General features: G+C 44.8%; 1 pseudogene; it reads right to left on the reverse strand.

Annotated features, from left to right (window-relative positions):
* Positions 1–6,451: 6,451 nt before the first annotated feature.
* Positions 6,452–8,289, reverse strand: LOC123114642 (disease resistance protein TAO1-like; annotated as a pseudogene).
* Positions 8,290–10,627: the final 2,338 nt, after the last annotated feature.

Raw genomic sequence — 10,627 nt, forward strand, 5'->3', positions numbered from 1 at the left:
CGTTGTTAGTTGCAGGTGAAGTTGAAGATTGCTCCATGTTGGAACAAAATTATGTTGGGATGTTACAATATCTCTTATTTTAATTAATGCATCTATATACTTGGTAAAGGGTGGAAGGCTCGGCCTTATGCCTGGTATTTTGTTCCACTCTTGCCGCCTTAGTTTTCGTCATACCGGTGTTATGTTCCTTGATTTTGCGTTCCTTACACGGCTGGGTTTATGGGAACCCCTTGACAGTTTGCTTTGAATAAAACTCCTCCAACAAGGCCCAACCTTGGTTTTACATTTGCCTAACAACCTATAACCTTTCCCTTGGGAGTAATTAACCCGAGGGTCATCTTTATTTTAACCCCCCCCAGGCCAGTGCTTCTCTAAGTGCTGGTCCAAACTGGGCAGACTGCGGGGCCACCACGGGGCAACTCGAGGTCTGGTTTTACTCGTAGGCTGACCTATTAGTTGTGCCCTGAGAACGAGATATGTGCAGCTCCTATCGGGATTTGTCCCCTCTGAATCATCTTGTGGTTTCGGTCAAAGCCGCCTCCAATGGGTCAAATGCCATTGCTTCTCTCTCTGATGTGTGGGTGTTAGTGGATGACGTTCCTCCCAACATGCGCACCTCGACCTTTCTGATGGCTTTTGGGGTGCTCCTTGGGAAACCCATCGAGGTTGATCAAGACTCGTTGTCTGTTCTTGGCCCAGCTCGGCTTCGTGTCTGGTGCGTGGATCCGATCTGCATCAGTGGCTCTGTTGACGTTTTTCCGACGGCGGGTGGTTTTCGTCTTCGGGTCCGGGTGGAGGGTGCTCCTGGCCCTGGTTCTCCTCCTCCTCCCCCTCCACCCCCGGCCTCTGGCGACGATGATAAAAGCAAGGATGGTGATGGGGGCCTTGAAGACTCGATGCATGGCACGGATCCTCGCTTCACCCAGTCCGCTTGGGATGGGATGTCCCCTGCTGAGCAAGAGCTGATGAAAGATTGTGCTCCGACTCCGGCGGGCGGTGGGGTCCAGGGCTCCGTTCAAGGATTGGAGGGTGGGGCTGCGGCCGCGGGTGGGTCGAAGGGCACCTCTCTTTCGGTGGCGTGTTCTAACCTTTCCGCTCGCCCCACCTCCCCCTCGCTGTCAGGCATCGAAGACCTACCCCCGGCTGGCCCGTCGGCGGCCAAGAAGAGGAAGAAATCGTCGATGAAGAAGTTCTCTGCGAAGAGCAGGGCATCTGGGGATTCCAGGCAGTCCGCGGCTGGGCTTTGCCGCCGGCTGGAGGTGGATTTGGGGGCGGCCTCGAGCCCGTCTTCGGCGGCTACTTCTCCTGGCCGGGCCCCCCTGTGCCTGTTCGGTCCCCTGCTTCTACCGCCCGCAAGAGTGGTCGTGTCTCCAACAGTGGCGAACGTGTGGTTGACCGGGCGGCTCGGCGTGCGGCGGCGCGGGATCTCCCCCCCTCAGGTTCGGGCTCTACTCCGTCGCCTTCCCCTCTTTTGGTTTCGTCTCCTGTTAGATTAGTTTTACCTTCCCAGTCTGACGAGCAGCTTTTTAAGATTTTAGATGATGTTGGGATTTGTTTAGACTCTAGTTTGGGTTCCCCTTCTTACTTACTTGAGGTGATTAGAGCTAACGAGCTAGCTCAGGCTGACATTGCGAAAGCCAAGGAGGCTGGGGTTGGGGCGTCCGCCCCTCTGGTTGTGGCCGGGGGGGGGGCAGTGGGGGAGGCTGACAGGTGTCAGGCCTCCCCGGTTCAGAAACGTGGGGCTGGGAAACGCGCTAAAACCTGCAAGGCTCCATGCAGGTCGAGTCTTAGAATTAAAAACCTCTCCTTCAGATGAAGGCCTTATTTTGGAACATCAGAGGTTTCTGCGCTAGGGGGCGCAGGGACCAACTCAAAGATATAGTGCGGTCTGAAAAAGTTGATTTTATTGGCCTTGTTGAGACTCTCAAACCCTCCTTCTCCCCTAATGAACTTTTGGCTGTTGCTGGGATAGACAGATTCAGGTGGAATTCTGTGGCCTCTGTTGGTCAGTTGGGTGGCTTTCTTCTCGGCACCAATAATGATACTTTTGATTTTGTTGCTTTTGATCATGGCATATACTGGGCTAGTACGGTAGTTTCCCATCGTTCCCGCAATTCCCTTCTTGAGTTCATGGTGGTTTATGGCCTGGCAGATCACTCCTTGTCTTACAATTTCTTGGACGAGATTTATAATAAAATAGACTCCTGCCAGCTCCCCCTCTTGATTGGGGGTGATTTTAACCTGTTAAGATATCCCTCTGATAAGAGCTCTGCTAATTTCTCTTGGGTTCTGGCTGAGGCCTTTAATGCTTTCATCAGGGATGCGGCCATTCGTGAAATTCCTAGGGTTGGGGCCCGCTTCACTTGGACTAACCGACAGGCTTCCCCTATCCGCTCTGTTCTTGACAGGGTTTTTCTCTGCCCTGCTTGGGACGGCCTTTTTCCTCGGGTTTCTCTCCGTGCCCTGCCCATTGTGGGTTCTGACCACGCTTCCCTAATCCTCGACGATGGGTCTTGTCCAAGTGGTTGCCAAAGGTTTCAATTTGATGCGTCTTGGCTCTTAGTGGAGGGGTTCCCCACCATGTTGGCCCGGAAGATCTCGGATTGTCTCTCATCTCCTCATCGCTCTTTTGGCCCTATGGATGACTGGCACCATGTCTCCTACTACCTGCGCAAATTCCTCAGAGGGTGGTCTAAGAATCATTTTGCTGAGGCTAGGCGTGACAAAGCTAGGCTGGGTGCCCAAATAGGCGATCTTGATAGTCGTGCGGACAGTGTTGGTCTTTCGGAGGCTGAATGGCAGCTCCGTTATGGCCTAGAGAAGGCGCTTTTGGATATTCACCGCCAAGAGGAAGTTTATTGGAAGCAAAGAGGCACGATTAACTGGACCCTTAAGAGTGATGCGCCCACGGCTTACTTCTTCGCCATTGCGAATGGTAGACGGCGTAGATGCCTGATTGATAGTCTTCTGATTGATGGTGTTAGGGTCTCCGATCCTTCGGTCATTCTTCGCCATGTGGTTCAATTCTTTTCTAACTTGCTAGCGGCTAAACCGGAGCTCGGCTTTTCGCTTGCTCCGGGCTTCTGGGCTCCCCTTGAGCTGGTGTCGAACGCACATAATGATCTCCTGCTTATTCCCCCCTCTGATGAGGAAATTTTTGATACTATTCGGACCACCAACTCTAATGCGGCTTCAGGCCCTGATGGCTTCTCCATTCCTTTCTTTCAGCATTTCTGGCCTCAATTAAAGGGCCTTATTACTGCTATCATTCAAGGCTTTTGGCTGGGCACTGTTGACATTTCAAGGCTCAATTACGCCGTACTCACCCTTATCCCTAAAATCAAAGGTGCTGACCTCATTTCGCAATTTAGGCCCATTGCTTTAATTAACAATTTTGCCAAGATGCCAGCTAAGGGCATGGCTACTAGGCTGTCCCCGATAGCTCACCGGGTCATTATCCCTTTCCAATCTGCTTTCATTAAAGGGAGATTCATCTTGGATGGGGTGTTGTGCTTACATGAGATAATCCATGACCTGCGGATTAAGGGGACCAAGGTTGTGGTCCTTAAGCTTGACTTTGAGAAGGCATACGACTCGGTGAGTTGGAATTTTCTTCGGCAAGTCCTTCTGGCTAAGGGCTTTGAGGGTCCTGTGATGCATCGTTTGATGCAGCTTGTTTCTGGTGGGCACACGGATGTGGTTGTGAATGGTCAAACTAGTAATTTTTTTGCTAACGGTAGGGGCCTCAGACAAGGGGATCCGGTGTCCCCTCTGCTTTTCAATTTTGTGGCTGATGCTTTATCTCGCATCCTCTCTCGGGCCGCGTTGACTGGGCATATTTCCCCGGTGAGCTCTCACCTTATTCCTCATGGCATTACTCATCTCCAATATGCGGACGACACCATCATTATGATAGAGCTCAATGAGACCAGTCTCACCAATCTGAAATTCCTTCTGCTTTGCTTCGAAGCTCTCTCGGGCCTTAAAATTAACTTTTCCAAGAGCGAGGTCATTGTGACTGGGGTTTCGGACTTGGAGGCGCAACGGGTGGCTCACCTTCTGAATTGTTCCCTTGGGTCTTATCCTCTCAAATATTTAGGATTACCTATCTCCCCGTATAAGCTCTTGGCGAAAGATTTTGCCCCGGTGGTCGCCAAAGTTGGCAATAGAGTCCTTCCTTGGAGAGGACGATATAACACGCAAGCGGGCAAGGTTGCCCTTACCAACTCTTGCCTCTCTTCCCTCCCAATGTACTTGATGGGTTTCTATCTTCTATCTAACGGGACTCATTCTGGTTTCGACAAAGCATAGGGGTGCTTTTCACTGGAACGCCGCGGATAATAAATGCAAATATAGAATGGTCAGATGGAACATCATTTGTCGTCCTAAGGACAAAGGGGGCCTCGGCATTATTAATACGAGAGTCATGAATAATTGCCTCTTGATTAAATGGTGGTGGAAGATAATGACACTTGAGGAGCGCCCAATCTGGCTCTCGATTCTTAAAGCTAAATATTTCCCTTTCTCGAGCCCTATGTTCGCCTCTGCTTTTGGTGGGTCTCAATTTTGGCATCAATTGGTTAAAGTTCGGCCGATTTTTCGGTCCCTCGTCAAATTTGTTGTCAGGAACGGTAAGTCCACTCGTTTTTGGTTAGACTGGTGGGTCGGGGACACCACGCTTGCGGCTGCCTTTTCCGGCCTTGTTCTCTTACTGTGATGATCCTGAGATCTCTATCTTTGAGCTCTCGGTTCAGGGTTGGGTTTTAGATTTCCGACGCTCTCTTTCCCCTGTAGAGTTGGAAGATTGGCAGCGCCTTACTGCTTGCTTCCCCCTGCTCTCGGAGGAAGAGGACTCCGTGGTTTGGCCCCTTTCCTCTTCGGGGCGCTTCTCTGTTAAATCGGCTTATTCTAAGCTTATCTCTGGTGGCCGTTCGGTGAAGTTTAAAGACATTTGGTCAGCTCGAATCCCCCCTAAGATTAAAAATCTTTCTCTGGCAAGCTGTCCGCCGTAAGCTTCCGGTGGCTGATCAAATTAAGAAGAGGAACGGGCCGGGCTCTGATAGATGTGTGCTGTGTGGGGCACTTGAGAACACTGATCATATTTTCTTCCATTGCTCCTTAGCGAAATTCATGTGGTGCTGCATCAGACTTTGGCTTCATGTTAACTGGTCTCCCTCCTCCTTTGAAGACCTGAGGCAATATACTAACTCCTTATCAGGGCAGTCCAAAAGGGTCTTCTTAGTGGGCTGGGCTGCGATAGGGTGGTCGCTGTGGACCACTAGGAACAAGTTCTCGATTGAACATATTTTTCCGACTAACCCTGTCAGCTGCTTATTTAAAGCCAATGTCTTTTTGCAGCAGTGGAGATTATTGACTAAGGAAGGGGACCTTCAGGCTTTCGACGACATGCTATCCAAAATGAAATCTACGGCGTCTTCCCTTCTTCGGCGTACTTCGAGGACGGCTTCCTGATCTCCCTGCTGGTGTTTTCTGGTGTTTTGCTGGCCTGCGTGCCATGTTAGGCTGGTGGCCTTGTATTGCTACTTATGTCCCTTGGCCGCTAAACTTGTTTGGTTATTTGGTTCTAGTGGTGTAACTCTGTCTGGTGGCTTATTTATAAAGTCGGGCTCTTGCCTTTTCTCTAAAAAAATAAAAAATAAAATGTAGCACAGAGTATCTACTGCAAAATGTATATACTCACATCACAGTTTGCCATACCATCACTTGTGAAACGGGATAAATCCAGTAAGATTCTCCACATTAGCTATAAAATGCAGTATATTCCATCTTTCTGCTAACTGCACATCATCTACACCCATTTCCCCTCTTTGTTAACGACAGTAAGGGAGTGGGATAGAGAACTGGATAAACAATTGAGATTTGTCTTCTCAATTTTCACAAAACGATTCTGCAACAAAACAGTAGGTGTTGCACCGAAACTTGCAGTCTGTAAATATCATCTATCTTCACGTACGACAGCAAAAATCATACAGTATGTTTACAGTCACATAACGCTGCAAAATAATTACGGCCAACCAGCAACAGTTAAAACTTAGTACTACCTTATTTCAAAAAAAAAAAAAAACTTAGTACTACCTCTGGCTTTAATTAACTATCGCTACCTTCGTCCTGGTTTATTAGTCCCCTATGTAATTTGTGCTAAATTTTGATCAAAGATTTAACTGACAAAATGTTAGTGCATGTCAACAAAAATTATATCGTTGGATTCACATTTGAACATAGTTTTCAATGATATAATTTTTTATGACATGCATGAACATTTTGTTAGTTAAATTTATGGTCAAAATTTGGCACAAATTACAATGAGGACCAATAAACCAAGACCGAGGTAGTACTAGTCAATGCCAAGAATAAAAACAATACAACAGATAGCTTGGCGGGCACACATACTCCTCTGATGTGAGCAAGCTTCATGTTGTTCTCCTCTGATTCACACCATCTGATTTTCAAGCCTAGTCAGTTGTTGTATGCTGTTCGGCAAAGACCTGATCTCCTCACGGCGCATGATATGCAATTCCTTGAGAAAGGTAAGTTTTCCTAACCACTGAGGTAGTGATGTCATGCTTCTGCACTCAGACAGCCTTAGGTCCCGCAGAGATGTCAGCTCAGTTAACCATCTCGGCAATTCTGCCTGGTCGAAGCATAATGATAGAAGGGAGGAGAGCTGCTGGATAATCTTAGGTGAGGTGGTCAGATCACTGCAACCAGTGATAGTTAAACTCGGAGTACAGGGAGTCGGTGAAGCAACCTCCACTGATGCAAGGGCACCTTGCTGTTTTTGACAGTCAGTTTTGTTATTGGAGAAGAGGAAGCACCACTGTGTGATAGCACATTATCAGAATCTATTATCCGCAAAACCGTAGCTCTTGGTGCACATGGTTTTATCGTCAACTTGGCACATTGATCTATGGTCAATGCCCCAAGCTTAGGCTCGCCACTGGTATATGCCGTGTGCCACTCTTCCAAGCTCTCCATGCGGCACAGACCTAGCTCTCGTAGGTATGGTAGTTGACCAAGTGATGGTAGGTCATTGCAATTAGGAAAATCACAGAAATATAACTCAGAAAGATTAGGGAGATACTGCCTGATACCCATAAGCCAATCAGGAACGCTGACACTACTGTAACCAGTTATATGCAATACCCTTACACTGCTTGGTGGCACTAGTTTTTCCAACACCTCCTTGTCTTCCACAAACCTTGAAGCTGCTACAGTCCATTCAAATCTTAGCTCTTTAGTCTTTTGTTTCATTATCAGTTTTATACTGTGTGCCTCTTCTGCAGACTTCACATTTTCAAGTCTATATATCGTCAGCGCATAAGGATTTGTACACATATGCAAGCAGAAAATCCTTCCAGAGTTACATCTTGAAATACGCACCACAAAGTCAGCAGGAAGCTTCAATCTGTAGCAGCCTAACAGGTCCAATGTATGAAGCTTCGCGAGGTTGCCAATAATTTCTGGTATACAAAAAGACACTTGATTCTTAGACAGGTCCAGCTGTTCTAGATTAGAAAGAGTACATATAGTGTCAAGCAATCTGACAATGTCGTTTTCTGATGCCGGCACCATGGCGTTCATGCACCCCGATAGATTTAAATACCTGAGCTTAATTAGATTGCTAATGACCTTTGACAACCTTCTGATATGTTCCTCGTTACCTGATAAATTCAGATACTGAAGTTTGGTACAGCCACCCAAAGCTTCTGCTTCAGACATACTACAGTGTGATAAATTCAGATGAACCAGCTGCTTGAGCTCTGCAAATGATATTGGGAGTTCACGTATTTCAACACAGCCTGATAAATCAAGATGCATCATAGCTTTCATATCACCAATTGACTCCGGCAGTGCTGAGATTTTACCAGAGTCTCTAAGGTTCAGGTAATTTAACTGTGAGAGCTCAGTAATACAATTGGGAACCATTTCATATCGGATTTGTGGAGCATGAAGAAATCTCAACTGCTTCAATTGACCAATACAGTCAGGTAACTTCTTAATTAAGCATTCACTTAAATCCAAAACACGGAGGCACTTAGCTGACGAAAATGCACCATCACAAAGTTCTTGTCCGTAACAGCCCCTAAAGTGCAGCGAATATATATTTGCAGGAAAAGACAGCTGCAATGACTTGGTACAATCTGTGAGCAATGCATAGCAGCATTTGTTTCCCTCCATGTTAAGTTGATGGGCCAAAATCTCTCTTGCGAGATCATGCACTAGGTCATGCATCGTGAAGAATGTAATATATTTGTCTTCTTGTCTATAACCCTGCAGCAAAAAAAATTTGAAAAAATAATGTTGTTAGAATTTTGATTTGATTTCATTTTGTAGTGGTAAATTTATCCATGGAAATGCTGCCATATAACCGTAAAAAAAATGTACGTAAACATAGCAGTATATCCATGGAAGTACTTCCGTGTGGGTATGATATTTTCATGGCCATTAATATGGAACAATATTTTGTCGTTGTGAGTATAGTATCAGCTGAAAAGTTATTGGAAGACATGCAGTGGTCAAAGTTGTGCCTATTAGATCAAGCGAGAAAAGGGTCAACGCTAAATCCATAGAGGTTAAGACGAAGTTAGTTAGTGCAGTGGACTAAACAAACACTAGTCAAAGTTGAATGCGTGAGAAAAGCAGAGAGAGAGAGAGCACCGTGAACAATAGGCAAAAACGGAAGAAAAGAAAAAACAAATCAGCCAAAGATGGGGAGGGACCTCCTATTCAGCGCGTTCAGCGCCGCTGAACCAAACTGGCGCTCGCTGCGCCGCCTTAGTGGGCCGGCCCACGAACAAGCAACAACAGCGAAAAAATACCTAAAAAACTTGTCGCGCCGAGGATTCAAACATGTGTCGTTGCCTTGCAGTACGCAGTTGGCTTACCACTAGACCCGCTCATAAGACTGGCTAACATTACCGCGAAGGGTTTAAGGACAATTGCAGCCGCGCTGTTCCAAAATTACATGTTCACAGATTTAAAAAAGGTTCACGAATTTGTTTCAAAAAGAAAAGGTTCACTTATTCAAGAAAGCTAACGAAAATTGAAAAAAGTTCACTATTTCCAGATTTTTTTTCATAAATTTGAAAAAGTTCACTAATTCCAGAAAAGTTAGCGAAATTAAAAAAGTTCGTGAGTTTGAAAAAAGTTCATGAAAATTTTGGAAAAGTTCATCAAATACAAAATAGTTCAAGAAAATTGAAAAAGTTCATCGATTTTCACAAAGAGTTCATACAATTGAAAAAAATTCATCGGTTTTGAAAAAAAGTTCACCCATTTTCATGAAAGTTCACGAGTTTTGAAAAAAAATTCACAACTTTTGAAAAAAGTTCATTGATTTTGAAAATATAGTTCATCAATTTAAAAAAAGTTTATCGAATTCAAAAAAGGTTTACGAACTGAAAAATAGTTCATCGATTTTACCAAAACAAAGTAGCGAAAATTACAAAAGTTCGCGCATTTATTAATTATCAAGAAATGTAAGAATAAAAAGAAAGTAAAAAGAAAAAATCAAACAAAATCGTTCGAAAAAACAGTAAGTATTTACTCTCAAAAGAAGGTAATCAGTCAGATCCGAAGGAGTGTGTCGGTGGTTATCGCGGTGTTCTCGAAACCAGGAGATCGCTTGTTCGAATCCTACCTAGAGCGCTGTTTTTTCCGATTTATCAAAATGAGAAAACAAGTAAACGGGCCGGCCCAGCTTGCGGTAGGTGGTGTGCGCTGCAGGCGCCCGTTAACGAAATGCACGTTAACCGGCGCCTGCAGCGCCAAATAGGATTTCCCCAGGATGGGAAGTCTGAGACCTCCTCTTCGGCGCCTTATGCGCCGGTTGGCGCAACCGGCGCGCACTGCAGCTCGCGAATGGGCCGGCCCATGAACAGCAGGGGCAGTGCAAAAATGTATTCACATCGGAGAAAAAAGAAACGCAACTGCTGCTTCCATAAGGAATCGAACCGGCACCATTAAGGTCCTGTGCATGGTCAGCTAACCAGTAGACCAATACAGCCCTTACGAAAATCTTGCAACGCGAAAGGTTTAAGAACTACTTTAGAAAAATAGTATTTCTTTGGAAAAGAAATCTGAACAAATTTTGAATGTCCACAGAATTTAATAAACATCACAAATTAGAAAAAAAAAATTCATGTATTCGAAAAACATTGACGAATTCAAAAAGTTCATAAAAATTGGAAAAAGTTCATCAATTTTCAAAAAAATTCACGAATTCTGAAAAAACATTCATCGACTTTGGAAAAGTTCATCGTTTTTGAAAAAAAAATCATCGACTTTGGGAAAAGTTCATTGAATTTGAAAAAAGTTCATCGAATTTGAAAAAAAGTTCATCAAATTTGTGAAAACTTCATTGATTTTGAAAAAAGTTCATCGAATTTCAATAAAAGTTCATGGAATATGAAAAAAGTTCATCAAAATTTGAAAAAAAAACATCAAAAATGAAAAAAAGTTCACCGAATTTGAAAACAAATGAATTTGAAAAAAGTTCATCGAAATTGGAAAAAAGTTCATGGAATTTCAAAGAAGTTCATCAAAAATTTGAAAAAAGATCATCGAATTTGTAAAAAGTTCACCAATTTTGGAAAAAGTTCATTGG

Source organism: Triticum aestivum, chromosome 5B (genome assembly GCF_018294505.1).
Source record: "Triticum aestivum cultivar Chinese Spring chromosome 5B, IWGSC CS RefSeq v2.1, whole genome shotgun sequence".
NCBI classification, from domain to species: Eukaryota; Viridiplantae; Streptophyta; class Magnoliopsida; order Poales; family Poaceae; genus Triticum; species Triticum aestivum.